Source organism: Colobus angolensis, unplaced genomic scaffold (genome assembly GCF_000951035.1).
Source record: "Colobus angolensis palliatus isolate OR3802 unplaced genomic scaffold, Cang.pa_1.0 Scaffold42, whole genome shotgun sequence".
NCBI lineage: Eukaryota > Metazoa > Chordata > Mammalia > Primates > Cercopithecidae > Colobus > Colobus angolensis.
In genome coordinates, this window is record NW_012117599.1 from 8,616,823 (window position 1) to 8,634,730 (window position 17,908).

General features: G+C 36.0%; 1 long non-coding RNA gene across 1 annotated transcript in view; it reads left to right on the forward strand.

Moving 5' to 3' along the window:
* Positions 1–17,908, forward strand: part of LOC105522178 — a 78,204-nt gene that overhangs the window by 8,629 nt on the left and 51,667 nt on the right. The window lies entirely within an intron of this gene.

Genomic DNA, 17,908 nt, shown 5'->3' on the forward strand with positions numbered 1-17,908 from the left:
TGGGGTACCCATTTAAATCTTTCATCCATTTGGGTTGCCTTTTTCTTACTGATTTGCAAAAGTTTTTGTTTGTTTGTTTTTTCGTTTGAGATGGAGTCTCACTCTTGTTGCCCAGGCTGGAGTACAGTGGTGCGATCTCAGCTCCCTGCAGCCTCCACCTCCCGGGTTCAAGCAATTTTCCTGCCTCAACCTCCCAAGCAGCTGGGATTACAGGTGCGTGCCACCACACCCGGCTAATTTTTGTAATTTTTAGTAGACATGGGGTTTTGCCATGTTGGCCAGGCTGGTCTTGAACTCCTGACCTCAGCATGATCCACCCACCTCAGCCTCCCAAAGCGCTGGGATTACAGGCGTGAGCCACTGCACCTGGCCACATTCAACGTATTGCTTAAACTTGTTGCTTGAAACAAGCTCCACGTGGTGGTTATTTATCAGGAATGATGTTTTGAGATCAACTGTTACCTCTGCTCTGAGATCAAGGTGCCCAGCAGTTGATAACGTGTCCTGACCATGAGGCTGCAGCCAACCTCCAGAAAGCAGCACTGTGACTGCACTACCCTCTGAGTGTGCCAAGGCTTGCAGCAGTTTCTACATCATAAGCCAAAGACAGACCAAACTGGAGAGGAAGGACAAAAACACTACATCCATATCTGTTCTCCATTCTTGGCCAAGCTGACAAAAGAGGTGCCTGATGAGCTAAATTTTCAAAATAAGAAAGCAAGTGATTTGCTTTGATAAAAGTGTTTGCTTTTGGTTAAGATTCCAGCCTCCTAAAGAATGAGTGTGTGTTCACATTCTGAGAAATTCCAAGATCATCAGTTAGGGAATCCTAAAGTCAAAATACAGAATCTAAGCAATGTTATTTATCTGGAACAAAACCAACAAGCTTCGCTGCAGAAAAAGCAACACTCCTGGAAATATTTCAGTCACTTAAATTTACCTTCCCAATGGATATATCCAGTATTAACACTTCCAAATGCTTACTTCTTATGTTCAATTAAGGGGACAATTCTTTTTCCCAGATCTGAACATTGTAATTTACTTTTTAAGATGATATTAGTTTATATGTAAACATAATTTCAATTTCAAAGCACACAGCTGTTATTTTTATCTTTTAGGAAATGTTCAATTTTTATTAACAAAAAATAAGTTGATTTAATTATAGCTTAGTTTTATTTAACCGACTGGTAAAAGCAAAGTTAAGTTGAAGCTATGCATCAATACAGTTCACATTTCATAATAAACTTGTTCATAAAAATGTATTTTGAAAATCATGACCACTTAGTGTATTTTCCATCATACTTGCTGAAGCAGGCTTTCAAATGGGAACAGAATATTCATGTCCCATAAAAAGTTTGATGTCATCCTTGGGAATGGAAATCCGAGATACCCCCATACTGACTGTTGTGTTGACAGGTAGAGTGTTTTGAGTTTATGTTTCAGGACATAGTTTATGTTCCAGCAATCTCTTGGAATTCTGACTTCTCCATGTGACTCACACATGCTCCACCCCTACTAAGATACTCCACAAACAGCCCTGGCTGCAGTCGGCGTGAATTGTGCTTTCTCTCTATTGGACCCTTTTACCAACATGTGTTAAAGTTTTAAAGGGCTCACTCACAAACCCATGCGTGGGTCTCAGTATCTACAAAGGTTCTAGTAGCTTTGCTCCTCCTTGAAGTCTTCCTGGAATGTCTTCCATTTGCTTGTGAGGTAATATGTGGTATCCGAATAGCAGCTGGCAAAGCAAAGAAGTAACACAAGGCGGCTGGGCGCTTTGGCTCACGCCTGTAACCCCAGCATTCTGGGAGGCCGAGGCAGGTGGATCACGAGGTCAGGAGATCGAGACCATCCTGGCTAACACGGCGAAACCCCGTCTCTACTAAAAATACAAAAAATTAGCCACGCGTGGTGGCGGGCACCTGTAGTCCCAGCTACTCGGGAGGCTGAGGCAGGAAAACGGCGAGAACCCGCCAGGCGGAGCTTGCAGTGAGCCGAGATCGCACCACTGCACTCCAGCCTGGGCAATAGAGCCAGACTCTCCGTCTCATTAAAAAAAAAAAAAAAAGTAACACAAGGCCTGCATTCATTGCGAGCATCTCCAACTGATAAGAGTTCCAAGGTGTGTCTCTGTGGCCTTTGAAATGTGCTGGGATGGAGAGACAGAGTCTGTAGGCTGATCCCTGAGAAACCTTACATCAAAGGTCAGCAAAGCCTCAGCTTACTGCACATTGTAGTCCTCTCATTCAAATTTAGCGGAAGCCTTCTGTCATAGGCAGGCAGGGTGTGGCTATCTGTACTTTACAGATGAGGAAAGGGAGACATTCAAGCTCAGCGTCATTTCCAAAGTCACAGAACCAGTAAGTAGCATGAATCAACATTCAAACAAAGTGTTTTGACTCCATGCTACTTCTTAGCTTATCCTCTGATTAACGTAGTCAAACTAGGTCCTTCTACTTTTGGTTAACAAGGGAGGATTTGAGTCAGTATCTCAAAAGTGAAGCAAGGAGAAGCTTAATAACACTAAATGTCAGAGACTATGGTTTAGTCAAGTTTTGTATTCCTACCCCATCCTGGCCCCACAGGGAATAAAGTGGATGAAGGCAGATGCAAGGGAGGAAGCACACGAAAGTGGATAAAATTCACTAGCTAAAAACTGCTTTCCAAATACGTGCAAAAAAGATTATGTAATTTTGCTGACGAGATATACATGTGACCAAAATAATAATAATAATAATAATAATAACATCAGAGCTCCTGAGAGAGCATGAGCAGTCCCCCATCTTAAATCATAACTAGAGTTGGGATCAGCTGCAAAATATGTGGGCCCAGCACAAAATGGAGATGTGGGGCCCCTTGTTCAACAATGATTAAGAGTTTCAAGACAGTGACGGGAAAGCATTAAACCTAGCATGGGGCGCTGCTTGACTGCACAGGTCCCACACCCATAAAGCTAGCATCACCTTTTCTGCGTGTTAGTCAGTTCTGCTTCAAGGGCCAGATTTCAAGCTCAAAGTAAAGGAAAACTACCTACCAATTAGGGTTGTTTACAAATAGAGCAGATTGCTTTGTTAAGCAGGGGTTTGCCCTTCCATGGAAAGTTCAGACAGAACCTGGAAGAACATCTGTCAAGGATGTTGAAGAAGGGATTGATCCCCACATTAGGACAGAGCCAGATTTGACCTCACAGGTCCCTGCTCATGTTAAGATTCTGTGAGTCAGATAGTTTTCATCATTGTCAGATTTTTTTTAAAGAACCACGTTACGTGACTCATTAATGCCGTTGAAGAAACATACCAGATTTCTTGATACCTTAAAGAGGTACCATAACATCTCAGTGCCGGAAAATCTTGGCAGAATGGTCATTTGATAGAGTAAACGTGTCTGTACACACCTGAGCACTGAGAGCATCTGCATAGCATGAAACATGCTTGATAATGGACCTGACAGACAGCAAAGGAGGCTTGGGTATTTGATTGCGTCAAAATCTGTGTGTCTGTCGATGCTATGCAAAGCTTAAAGTCCACTTGCAGATAAAGTCACAACTGAAACTTTTTGGTCACTGTGAGTCTGTGGTATCACTGTAATTGTGGTGCATTACACAGAGAAGAGAAGCTAAGAAACTAGAAGGAAATATTTGAAAGTGCCAGGGTTACAATATTGATATGAAAATTAAGGTGAGGGTCCACAGTTAAAAAATAGCAATTGCAGTATCCCCAAAGAAACCAGGCCATACACACAGTGGAGTGAAAAAATGAGTCAGTTTCTCAATTCACATTGGATCCTAGGACCAAAGCAACAAGAAAATTATGAAACTACCAAAGTCTTACTGTTTTGCCCACGTAACAGAATCGTTAACAATAGTAACATCATATACTTTTACTGAGTCCCTTCAGGCTGTTCAGTTGTTTTAAATCTACTTAACATGAGTGAAATTCACCCTGGCTAGGAGTTAAGTTGATGTACTCCTGTTTGCATCCAAAGCCGTCATCCAATAGCATTTGCCATTGCCATTTTGTTAATAAAATAAGAATGGCATTGGTTTCCAGCGTCCTGGATTTTTGTTGAGCAAAGCAGCACGGTGCATGAAAGGCATGTCAAGAGATGTGACGTAAATGGAAATGGCAGAGTAGCATAATGCAGCACAACAGGTGCACAAAATAGATGTTCAAAATGGTTTCTATTATTTGGCTTTTTTGGAATCAAATCAGAATCAAGAACAATAGTGGCCATTTCAGATAAATTACTTCTGCACATTCTTGCAGATTGAGCAGCTGTAAAGGAGGGGAGGGGGAAGTTGGGGGTGCTTGCTATTTGGAAGGTGGATGCAAATACTTTTGTAATGTGTATACAGTATATTCCGTATATTAAATTTTTGCCTTTCATGTGCAATGATAAAAGTAGTTTTCTTTGCAGGATTGCATGTTTCATTAATACTACATTTTAATAATTAAAGAGCACAACTCTAGAGGCAATAGCTAAGATAAAAGTTTGCAGACAATCCATTATTTTTCTCAGACAGTCCTTCTGAAGAGCCCATGGAGATGCAGTTTAATGATTTAAGTTCTAAAATGGGTTGTTTAATAAAATATTGGGTGTTTATGTCGTTTTGTTCCAGCAGGCATTCTCTTTTCTTTTGTCAGGTGTGGTGGTGTAAATGATAGGAGGTGGGGTGATGGGTGGGTGCTCCCCTCTGCTCATCATTATCCACTTCTGCCCACTCTCTGGCTCTTTTTGTTGCATTATGGTTACTATTTGTAATTTTTAACGTTGGGAAAGGAGAGGCTTGTTGTCTTTTTAATCCTCTTTGTTAGCATATTCTATTTTATTAGACATAATTCAGAGGGAGAGAGAGAAAGGGAGGCGGACATTGGTTAAGGGGGATATATAATTGGGTGTAGTGGGATTAAACTATTATTAGTGTACACTTCTAATGGATGCCCCATAAAGAACCCATGGCAAAGGCATTAATGAGTTATGAAGGAAGAGTAGACAAGCTGAACGGTGTTCCCGTTATTACAGTCCTACCGATACACACACTGTTCAGCAACTCCCTGAAAGAAACACCAGATTTCTGATGTATTTAAGCAGAGTAATTTTCCTTCAGAATTATCTGTTCTTTTTTAATCTGTAACTTCCAATTTGCAGGACCTCTCTCACATGCCAATCTTGATATTCACTTCTGCTCCAACCTCAAGCCTTGACTATTTAAAAAAAAAATTCCCTAAAACAGAGAAATATATAAATGTGCATGAAAAATGGCCTCTTCTTTGATTAAAAAAGAAAAGAAAAGGCAAGATATGTGAACACTAATGCCCCCAGGTGATGGGAGTAGGAAATGAGTTAAAGAGCACTATTTTTAGGTATTAAATATTCAAAAGTTAAAAAAAAAATTTTTTTTAATGTGAAAACTATAATGTGCTTTGATGTCAGAGTTTAAAAAAATAATCAGGGTTACATCCTTTTGCTTTGATTCTTGTTGTTGATGCTGCAGGTGAAAAATCAAAAGGAAAGTGAAAGTGCATAGGTTTTCACAGATATGTTAGATAGCGTGCTTGAGGGTATTTGACAGCTTTCTCTTTGGGTTAAGCCTGTATCTGAGGGATTACCCTCCACTTAAATTGGGGAAATGTGTATAGTAAATCTCTTCCACCTTATATTTTTTCCACCCTTCTTCTTCCAATAAAGTGGGGTTCTCCCCTCTTAAAGGAACATATTATAGATTGATGACAACACCAGAGAAGCCCTGATATATCAGCTAGAGTTACCTTTGCGTGGTATTCTCAAACCTTACAGATTTTTGCTCACACTTTTTATCTAAGATGCAATTACTACTGCACTTTACTGAAATTTATAATGATGCATGCTTATATAATGCTTTCTCCCCAGTGAAAGCATCACTCCACAGGATGATTCTGAGGTTTCTTTATTTTTAAACTTGTGTAAGGATTAGTACTTGAGTCTTGTTTCATTATAAAGTTTTGAATCATATTCTTTCCTAAATAAATATATTTTTAAAAACAATTTTAAATTCTGTAGCTGGATGTGTTTTCTGTAAATTCTCCTTACCTTTCTTCTGTGGAAGCCTGTCCAGCAACTTGGAATGTGTTTGTAAAATATGAAGGAAGCTAGGATAGTGTGTTCCAATGGAAACTGAGCTCCCTCCCTAAAAGGAATGTTTATGTAAGCAATTTCACACGATAAGGTTTACGGTTAAGGTAGCACACATCCAAGACCCAGGATATAACCTTCCAAAGATGCAGTTTCATTTTTTGATGTATCTTTTCGCTTTTATAAAATGGGTTTCAGCTCTCATACATAAACTACCAGGTAGAGAAATGAAAAGTTCTTTGCATGAAAAATAGTATCCTAAGGTATATGAAAAGTTGGTGTTGGAAGTAATTTTCACTTTTTTTTCCATTCGTTTTTATTGCTTTCCAAAGTGAAAACTCCATAGATTCAGAAGCCAAAGGGCCTTTTGAAAAATGCCACTTTCAGATTTCAGCCAACAGCCACAGCTGAATCGACAAGGAAGGGTTCTAACAAGACAGTTGCTTGCTGCCGGCTACAGCTCCCACTTTTGTTTCCTATGGAAACTAACAGGGGGCAAATTGAAAGAGTGATTATTTTAAGCCTCCACTGTCTTTCCTGATCCAGTGTCTACAGTATTTTCATAGAAAATGGGAGCAGGAAAAGCAGAGGAGATGTCAGGCCTTGTCAGTTTCAGCTGTGGTTGTTGGCAGAGAGCTGAAAGTTTTAGCTTTTCAAACAAGCTACAGAAATCTCTGTTCTTTCTACTTTTAAAACAAAAATGTTCGTTGAACATCCGCTTCACCTTTACCTGTCCCTTCCATGTCTTACTTTTGGCATCCTGATTTTTAGGAAGGAAACGTGGCCCGATGGTTCATATGGGCAGTTATGAGGGAAAATTGCAGTGCCAAAACTTTGTTCCAATAAATTAACCCATGAATAATGGATTCTCTCTAACTGCAGGACACTGTATCTGTGAATGCAAGTAACTGGTTTATTCCATTGGCAATTTATTCTAATCCTTGGTTTTTTTGGTTGTTTCCCTCCCTATGAACATGTCTTTATTTAGAAATCTCATCTTTTATGGGGTTAGAAAAAAAAGGCAGAAGGTACAATAAATATCAATGGCCCAGAGCACATGAATTAGGACCGATCATAATGCTAAAACTGCCTTAAATTAAGAATCAGTCCTGCCTTTGCATGGATAAAACTTCTCCTCCATTGTGAGTCACCTCTCTAGGTAACTTTAACAAAATCACTACATTTCAACTTTAGGAATTCAGTATATTTCCTTATTTTTGATCCTTCAATTCTGGCCAATTCTTTCTTTAATCACACAGTGGTTTAAATGAGTTTATAGTTTAATCACATTCCATTTTAACATGCCAGGGTCTATCGCTAAACAGGGAATCGTTTCTTTGAATGTTTCATATAATCCTGCAAAGGGAGTTCTTATGATTGCTACTGATAGTATCTATTATTATTGGGTACTTACTATGCGCTAGGCACTTAGACTGCGTTGTCTCTATTAATTCTCCCAATAATGTTTTGAGGTGCTTCCTGTTTTCCTTGTTTTGCAGATGAGAAAACTAAGGGTGGGGTAAATAACTTTTGAATGTCACACATTAAGACATAGAGTAGAATGCAAGCACAGGCCTTTCTGACTCAGAATGCACATTCTTAACAACTGTGCTATATCCCATTTTTGACCTCCATTTGCGCACACATGAGGGAGAGAGGGTGGGAAATGACAGAAAACAATCATCCATGTCCTGCTTACACCATAGACAGAAAGAATGCCCCACACTGTTAACCTGACACGTTGGACGGCACGGCATATATACTCATTATGGTGCTGCAAGGTAATTAGGAAGAATGAAAGCTGTTCACAGAAAGAGCTATAAATAATCAGAGATCTGATTTGTCTTCTTACTTTGTGGCTCCCTAGCGTCTCCAGCAAGCCTGGGTGTCCGCGGCTTCCCACCGTGCCCCTCCTGTCTTATTTGCAGAGAACAGGCCTTGCTGTGGGAACGTCCTCGCCAGGCGCTGCTCCTTGCAAGGCTGCTTGGGGACCAGAGCCTGGCCCTGATGCTGACAGGACAGGTGCACACAGGAGATATGTGACCTCACAGGCATGGACACCACATCCCTAGCATCCAGGCATCTTGGGTGCAAAGGAGAGGGATCGTGTTTATAGCAGGAGAAGGTGCTGGCCCAGATATGTTCTATACCTTCTAAGACATCCTCTCCACCTCCCTAAACACACACACACACACACACACACACACAGACACACACACACACACACCGAACAAACCATGTTTCTGTCTTGTCTCAGAGTCAAGAGTAGATCTCTATATTTAGGTTCCATCAGCTCAAAATTGCCTAAATTTTTTTGACAAGGCAAAAAAAAAAAAAAAAAAAAGACATTCATCCTACAAATCACAGTTAATGCTATTACAAGTCAAATATCTACGAGCTTTAACAATTGATGTAAAGGTTGTATTTAAAGTTTGAACAAAGACCCCGAATTATTTCCCAGGTTGCAGAAGGTAGGGAGGGAAAGGAAGTCAGGTACCACTAAGACATTTGTGACCTGCAGGTGAAGGCCAGAGAGCAGACTGGACCCTTGGGATGGGGAAGGGAGGGCTGAAAAGCACCTCCGCTCTATGGCTAATCATCTTTTATATGTACTGTCTGTACTCCTGAGCATTTTTGTCCACACAAGCTCATTTAGAAAGCTGGGGAAAAAAATCCCTCAAAAGTATGCTTTCTGCTTTTAATAAAGAAAAGGGGATTTTTTTTTCCACTAAACTACTAAGGTAAATTGCCGACTTTCCTTTTTTTTAGAAAAATAAAATCTCATCTTTCAGACTCAACTCTTATTGATTCTAATTTGATAACAATATTTTTTGAGACAATTGTGTATATATTTCTTAAGCGGAACATTTCAGACTGCCAGAGCAAAACCCCCAAATGACTTCAAAAAGCCATTTTGCAAATCAAAAATACACAGCATTTTCATAGAGCAAATCTCCAAAACCTTTTAATTGAAAAAATTCTAATCTACAAACCTGCACTAATCTTGATAGTATACACATAGATACATAGGTGTGTGTATATGTACATAGATGGGCACACACATGCACACATATTGAGAGTATGTTAAGGGCACATGCTCCAAGGTCCGAGTCAACACTCTGGGTTTGAATTTGAGACCTGCCGTTTACTAATTGTATAAACTTGGATAAATTCCTTAGACTCCCTGTGCCTTGGTTTCTTCGTCTCTAAAATAGAAAACAATAGCAGCACTTATGACCCTGGTACATGGTAAGAATTATGAAAGTGTTTGTTAAATGAATAAAATATCCTAATGGTCATAATTTCCCTCCAAACAATCTGATGAAGTACTGTTGTGGTCTCCATTTTGTCTGATAAAGTCATTCAGGCTTTGAAGCTCCATTCCATCACAGTTTGGAGACACAGTTAATGTGGTATTAATTCCAAGTCAGCCTGACCCCAAAGCCTATGTTCTTTCCACTAAATCACATTGTCACCTTCTCTTAATTTAGACTCATCAATGTATTTTCTTTCATATACCTACTGATTTTTAAGGCTTTATATGTATTTTTTTTTCTTGAAGATGTTTTTAAGATATAATGGGTACAAATTCTTTAAAGATTATATAGGCTTTTGTTTAAATTCGTTTTTTGAACTTATATTTTATGTCGCTTTAAAAACGAAGACAAATGAATCAATCATTTCTTGTAGTATCTTTTGTTGTTATTTAAGACAGTTTATTAAATTCAATGTTAAAAATATTCTCTTATTTTTTCCTGAAATATTTAGTTTTGATTTTACATTTAAAATACACCATATGCAATATATTTTTGCCAATAGTGTGAGGTAGGGATCTAATTTTATCTTTTCTATATCTTTTTCTCCCAGTGGTTCTGGCACCTCTTATTAACAAGTCCCTTGTCCCTCTCCTTATTTGGCATCCCATCTCAGCTTTCGTTGCGCTGTACTGAGCTCCTGTGTGTGCATGGGTGGGTGCACATTGTCCCTGAGCTCCCGGTTCTGTTCCAGTGGTCTTCTTGTGTAATCGTCCGTGAGTAGCACTATGCTTCACTCACTATAGCCTTATCATAAGCCTTGATACCTGTTTTCTTCTTTCCATTATTATACTTTTATAAATGCTTTTGTCTGCATGATTTTAAATTCTCTTTTGCATCTTTCTACTTTCTTTGGGGTTTAAATTTTTATTCCTGAGGTAGCCCTTCTTCAGTGATGCCTGTGAATGATAAGCAATCAGAATCTTGGTCTCAAAATGTCTGAATTTCAAACCTAGTCTCTAGTGATTATTTATCAATATTTGAAATTCTGTGTTGACAATTTAGTTATGTTCTGCTAGTCTCCTTAATATACTATTCCTCTGTCTTTATTTCTGGCACCTGCTGAGTTTACATTTTAGAACTCATATTTCACATATTTAACAGAATCTTCATTAAATTATATTTGGCTTTTCATTATCTGTGCCAGGAGGTCATTTATGCTATCTAATGTACCATAATTCCAGAATCAGAAATCAAAGAATCCTTTATCACTGGATCTCAGCCAGGTGCCATGTTGCAGGGGACATAAGGAAGATTATGGTGGGACTCTCCAAGACTAAGGTAGCCTTCTTCAGCCTACCTTTGAAGCATATCTCTGTGCTTAGCGATACATTTTAGATGTGTTTTTTATTTCCATGTGTGTTGTATTTCTCTTATGAAACACTTCCTGGATATTTGGATATTAGTTTTGGTGGATTGTCCACAGCATTCAAAATCTAGAGGGTAGAACCCTTTGGGACCAAAAACTCCACTATCCTTTTCAAGCTTTCTGGGCATTGGTGCTAGGCTTGGGTCTCAATTGAGATAGACGAGCCCATCTTCAGAAAACAGGATCCTGTTTGAGTCTGCTTTGTATCCTTATAATCTGGAACAGTTGACTGCACACAGGAAGGATCTTTTGAATGCTTGTTGAATAAAGGAATGATATAGAGGCAGGTGGAAGCAACAGGGAGAAACCAACATAAATCAAGCAAGAATCCTAAAATGATGCACTTCTCTGTAGTCATCCCTTGGTCTCCACAAGGGGTTAGTTTCAGGACACCCTCCTAACTCCACTGACACTAAAATCCATGAATGTTCACATCCCATAGTGAGTTCTTTGAAGCCCACAGATAGGAAAATTTGGCCCTCCATGTGTGTGGGTCCCAACACTTCAACACTGTGTTTCCCCTCTGGAGTTGGTTGAACCCGCAGATACAGAATCCATGGATGCAGAAGCCTCAGATACAAAAGACCAAGTATGTTTACAATAAGTGATTTCACATGGAGAAATTTGAACTGCTTGATTTTAAACACAATATTTTTTGAAGGAAGATATTGAAACTAGGACATTTGTTCTGCTAAGAATGAAAATGTAGAGTTGTCCATGGACAGAAAAATATATTTCAAGGGTGACTTAAGCAGAAAGGAAAATTTGGTTCAGAAGAATAAAGCAGTATCAGGAGAAAAGAGCTTGGTAAGAGAGAGAGCATTTCCAGACTGTAGAGGGTCACAAAACTGATTTCTACCCAGGAATGCTGATTTTATTCACTTGGCAATTTTTATCTGAGAAGCATTATCAACAGAACAGTTCTGAGGGATGACTTAAATGTTAGGCATGCAGTATGAATAAACATAATGATTTGAGAAACATCTATATTGTTGCAAATATGTCAAGAGTCCACGATTCTTTATTATTGAATAGATTTCCATTGTATGAATACACTGCATTTTGTTTATCCATAAAACAGGATGGATATTTGGGTTGTTTCCAGATTTGGGCTGTTACAAGTAAACCAGGATGAACATTTATGTACAAGATTTTGTGGACTTACGTCTCCATTGTCATTTTATTTCATAAACACCTAGAAAAGATGGCTGCAACATATGACAAGAATTTGTTTACTTTTATTTTAAAAATGTGAAATATTTTAAATACTTGTACAACTTTTACATTTGCAACAGCAGAGTGTGAGAGTTCTAGTTCCTCCGCATCCTCCTCAACAATTACAATGATCAGTTTTTTAAAATTTAGCCATTCTAAAATGTATGTAGTAGTATCTCATTGAGGTTTTAATTGATATGTCCTAATCATTAGTGACTTTGAGCATCCTTCCAGGGGCTTATTTGCCGTCTATCTGTCTCTGTAGTGAAGCGTCTATTCAAATATTTCTCCCATTGTTAATTTTTTTTTGTTTTCTTATTACTGAGTTTTGAAACTTCTTTGTATTCTAATACTTAGTCTTTTTTCATATGCATATTTAAAAAATATTTTATCCTAGTATGTGGCTTTTCCTTTTTTTCTGCAAAGAGGATCTTGTAGACAGAGAAAGTTTTTAATTTTGATGAACTCCGATTTCTCAGGTTTTGTTTTCTTTTATAGATAGCGATTTTACTGTTGTATGTAAGAAATCTTTGTCTAAAATAATCACAGGATTTTCTCCTGTATTTTCTTCTGAAAGTTGTGTAATTTTATACATTTCACATTTAAGACTATAATACAGTTTGAGTGAATTTTTTCCAATGTTGAGATATATGGATAAAGTTTACTTTTGGGGTGTATAGATGTCTATTTTTTCCAGTGTGATTTGTTGAAATGTCTACATTGTTTTAATATACATATATTTGAGAACTTTTTCATTCATTTAAATGTGCAATCTTTCTTTTGTTTCTCCTTTGTTTTGATGCTTAGAAAAGCCCCCAACTAGAGTTCAAGTATATTACATTTCTACAAAAACTTTTTAACTTCTTCATATTTTTTCTCTATTCCAAGTTTTTATCCAATTAGAATTTATTGTGGTAGACAGTGACAGATATATAAATATATCTATTTCTATATCTATCTATTTTTATATACATACACGGTGTTGTTGGTCAGTGTATTACTATAATTAAGAACTCTACAAGACTACTTACACCAAAATGGCGTCACAAGTGATTTTAGAAGTCACATGGAAAAACTAAAATTGAAAATACAAGAACACACAAGTTTTAGTTAGAGTGGGATGGAATTGAGATATAATCTATTACCACATAAAAAGATGATATAAAATTATTCTTGAATATCAAATGTAAATTCATACTAATACATTTGGAAATATTGAAGAATCTAAGAAAATATAAAACGACAAAATTGGATGAAAAAAGTTGAAAAATTGAATATAAAAATAAACATGGAAGAAACTGGAACTGTTTACAAGGAATTACCTCATGAAATGCTATAGGTTCAGATGTTATTATGGGTGAATTTTTTCAAAAATGTTTCAAAGTATATAAACTGAATCAGAACACAAAAAAGAAAGTTTCCCAGTTATTTTTGCAAAACTAGTACAACACAAAAACAAAACACGGTTTAATCTGTGCATATGGATGTAAAACGTCCTAAGCCATATTAGAAGATCAAATCAATCAAATCTAACAGTACAGAGAAAAATGAATGTGCCATAAGCCATTGGACTTTATTCTAGAATGTGATGGGTAGTTCATCATCAAAAATCTAGTAAATAAACCAGTAGAGAAAAACCTCATGATTACCACTAAAAATCTCTAAAGATCTATGTTTTAAACCTTTAAATTTGAACTAATTATAGATTCACACATAGTTGTAAGATATAGTACAGCATAGTAATACAGAAGTAATATACCCAGTTTTTCTAACATCTTACATAACTGTAGTACAATATCATGAGCAGGAAATTTATATTAATACAGTCTGTATACCTTCTTTAGATTGACGGATATTCATTTGTGTTTGTTTAGTTCTATGCAATTTTATCATAAGTGTGGATTCACAAGACTCCACCACAGTTGAAATGCAAAACAATTCCACAATAAGGATCACTTATGCTACCTTTCATAACTATAGCCACGTCCCATGGCAACCACTAATCTGTTCTCTATTTCTATGATTTTATCATTTTATTTTCAAGAATCTTACATACATAGAATCATAAAATATGTAACCTTTCTGAGACTGACTTTTTTTACTCAGCATAATTCCTTGAGATCCATTCAAGTTGTTACACGTATCAATAATTTGTTTTTATTGCCAAGTGGTATTCCATGCTATGAATGCACCACAATGTTTTCAGCCATTCACTTGTCAAAGGACTTGTGGATTGTTGTTAGTTTGGAGCTATTATGAATAAAGCTGCTGAATAAATTTATATACAAAAGTTTTTGTGAACGTAAGTTTTCATTGTTCAGTTGCTGAAACTGAGTGCAATTGCTGGGTCCTGTGGTTTGCTTATGTTTAGCTTTTTAATCAACTTCCATACTCATTTTCATTTTACATTCCCACCAGCAATGTATGAGTGTTCCAGTTTCTCTGCATCCTCACTGGCATTTGGTGATATCAGTTAGCCATTCTTCTAGGTGTGTAGCAATATATCCTTGTGATTTTCATTGTCATTTCCCTAATGGCTAATGATGTTGAACATGTTTTCATGTGCTTTATTTGCCATATCTTCTGCAGTGAAATGTCTATTCATATCTTTTGCCCATTTTCTAATTGGATTGTTTGTTTGCAAATATTTTCGACCAGTCTGTAGCATGTCTTTTCGTCTTCTTAACAAGGTTTATTCAGAGTAAAAATTTTATTTTTGATGAAGTCCAATTTGTCAGTCTCTCTCTTTATGGATTGTGCTTTTGATGTTGTGTCTAAGAACTATTTGTCTAGCCCTAATTCCTGGAAGCTTTCTCCTGTGCTTTTTAATAAAAGCTTGATATTTTGCCGCATTTAAACTTGTGATCCATTTTGAGTTAATTTTTGTAGAAGGTGGGAGATTTACGTGGAGGATCTTTTTTTTTATATAGATGCCGAATTTCTCCAACACAGTTTATTGAAAAGGCTATCCTTTGCCTACTGAATGGCTTTCACACCTTAGTCAAAAATGAGTTGGGTATATTAGTGTAGACTATTTTTGAGTTCTCTATTCTTTTCACTCTTCTGTGTCTATCCCTCTGCCAATACTTCACTGTCTTCGATTATTATGTAGTGGGCTTTAATATCTTCTTACTTTATTCTTCTTCAGAATTGTTTTTAGCTATTTTATGAGTTGTGCTTTTCTACTTAAGTTAAACTTGTTTATATCTACAAAAACCATTGCTGAAGTTTGATAGAAATTGCACTAAATTCATAGATCTATGTATCTGAGGAGAATTAACACCTTTATTATGTTAAGTCTTCTGATTCATGAACATTGTGTGTATTTTCATTTAGTTAAGTCTTCTTTGATTTTATTCATCAGTAGTTCATAACTTTCTGCATTGAAATCCCACACATATTATGTTAGACTTACAACTATTTCATTTTCTTTGTTGCAATTAAATTATATCTTATATTTTTGATGTTGAGTTCTACTTGTGTTATTGACTTATAGAAATACAATTAATTTTTCTGTGTTGATTTTATATTCTGTAACTTTGCTGAACTCCTCACCTATTAATTCTTTGAGATATTTTTGTGATTTCTTGAAATTTTCTATGTACACAGTAATGTCAACTACAAATAGGGACAGATTCTTTTTCATCCTTTTAGATATTCATGCCTTTTATTTCTTATTGCATTAGTAAAACTTCCAGCTCTATGTTAAATAAGAGTGAGGGAAGCAAACCTCTTTCCTTGATCCTGATCTTAGGGAGAAAAATTTAATTTTTTATTATTAAATATGATGATAACTATAGGTTGTTTGTAGATGCTCTTTGTCAAACTGAAGAAGTTCCCCTCTATTCTATTTTTCTAAGAGTTTTAATCATAAAGGTCACTGAAATTTGTCAAATGATATCTCTGTCTTGATAGGACTTTTCCTTTTAGTTTGCAGTATGATATATTACATTAACTGATTTTTGCATGCTGAACCAGTGTTTTACACTTGAAAGAAGTCCCAGTTGGCCATGCTGTATAATCATTTTTATACATTTCTAAATTCATTTTCTGATATTTTATTGACGATTTTTATGACCAAGTTCATGAGAGATATGGGTCTGTAATTTTTATTTTTTGTCCTCTTTTTGTCTAGTATTAATGTCAGGTATTATTATTTGTCTCATAAAATGAGTTGGGAAGTGTTCCCTCTTCTATTGTGCAGAGTTGGTATTAATTCTTTAAATATTTCATAAAATTTTTCAGGGAAACCATGTAGCCTAGAAAGTTTTTGCTGTGTGTGAGCTTTTTATCTATAAATTTAATTTATTTAATAATTTATGACTATTCAACTTGTCTATTTCATCTGAGCTGATTTTGGTAGTTTGTGGCTTTGAGGAATTAGTCCATTTCTTCTAAGCTGTTGAAATTATGAACGTAGATTATTATATAGTGTTTCCTTTCTTTCTTTGTAGTGGTTGCAGGATCTGCCACAATATCCCTTGTTTCACTCCTGTTACTAATGATGTTTGTCTCCTCTCTGTTCATATTTATCTTCTTGAAGTTTATCCCCAAGGAATTCAGTTTTTGTTTTATTGGTTTTTACCTATTTTTTTTTTAATTTCATTGACTTCTGCTCTTATCTTTATTATTCCCTTCTGTTGCCTTGTTTTCTGTGTATTTTGTCTTCACTGTTCAGTTTTTTTAGGTAAGAACTTAGCTTATTAATTTGAGACCTTTCCTTTCATCTAATGCATTTAATGTTATGAATTTTCCTCTCACCACTGCTTTGCCTATATTCCATCTATTTTGATATGTTGTAATTTTCTTTCATTAAGTTCTATCTTTTAAATGTTTTCACATTTTCTCTTTTCTTCATAATTTGTTTAGAAGTGTGTTGCTTAATTTCCAAGTGTTTTAAGATTTTCTTGCTGTCTTTCTATTAGTGATTTCTAGTTTGATTGCATAGTTATCAGAGAACATGCTCTGCATGATTTCATTTTTAAAAAATTATTAGGTTTGTTTTATGGCCCAAGATATGGTTCATCTATTAAAATAGAACATGGGTTCTTGGTATGTGTTCTTTTTGTTTTACTGTGTTCTACAGTTCTTCTATATCCTAGATGACTTTCTGTCTAGTAGTTCTATCAATTACTGAGAATGAGTCATTGAGTCTGCAGCTATGATTGTGAATTTGTCTATTTCCCCTTACAGCTATATCACTCTTCTCCATATAGTTTGAGGCATTTTGCAATTGGTACGCACAAATTTAGAACCATTATGCCTTCTTTGAAGATTGGTCTTTTTATCATTGCGTAATTTTCTCCTAACATAAAGAGTGCTGTAAAGTAATTAAAATTAAACATCACAACGAAACATAAAATACATCCCTTTAAAGTCACAGCAATAAAAGAATGCTTGTTATCATTATTAATATATAATGTGTCCTGAATCTTCTAGCTTGCGCAATAAGACAAGAAAATAAAACAGAACATATCTGGAATAGAGGTGATGGACATATCTCTTTCTTCTTTATTCAGATAATTTAATTTACTTCCTAGAAAACCAAGGAAGGAAATTAAAATTTTGTGAATTGATAAGAGTTTTTAGTTTGTGACTAGCTATAAAATAAATAGATGGAAATAAGTAGTTTTCTATAGTCAAATATTTAGAAGAAAATAGAGAGTCCACAGTACAAAAAAAAAATTTCTAAAAATCAACTTTTAATATGTGTATTTTTAAAAACCCTCAAGACTTTACTGACTTAAAATAAGATCCAAAGAAGCAGTGAGACATACCATGATTTTGATTAAAAGATTATTTGCAAATAATTTAATACTACCAAAATATAATAATGCATTTATTAGGATTTCAGTGACATTTTTAACTACACAAAAATTATTATACAGTAAGAAATGGG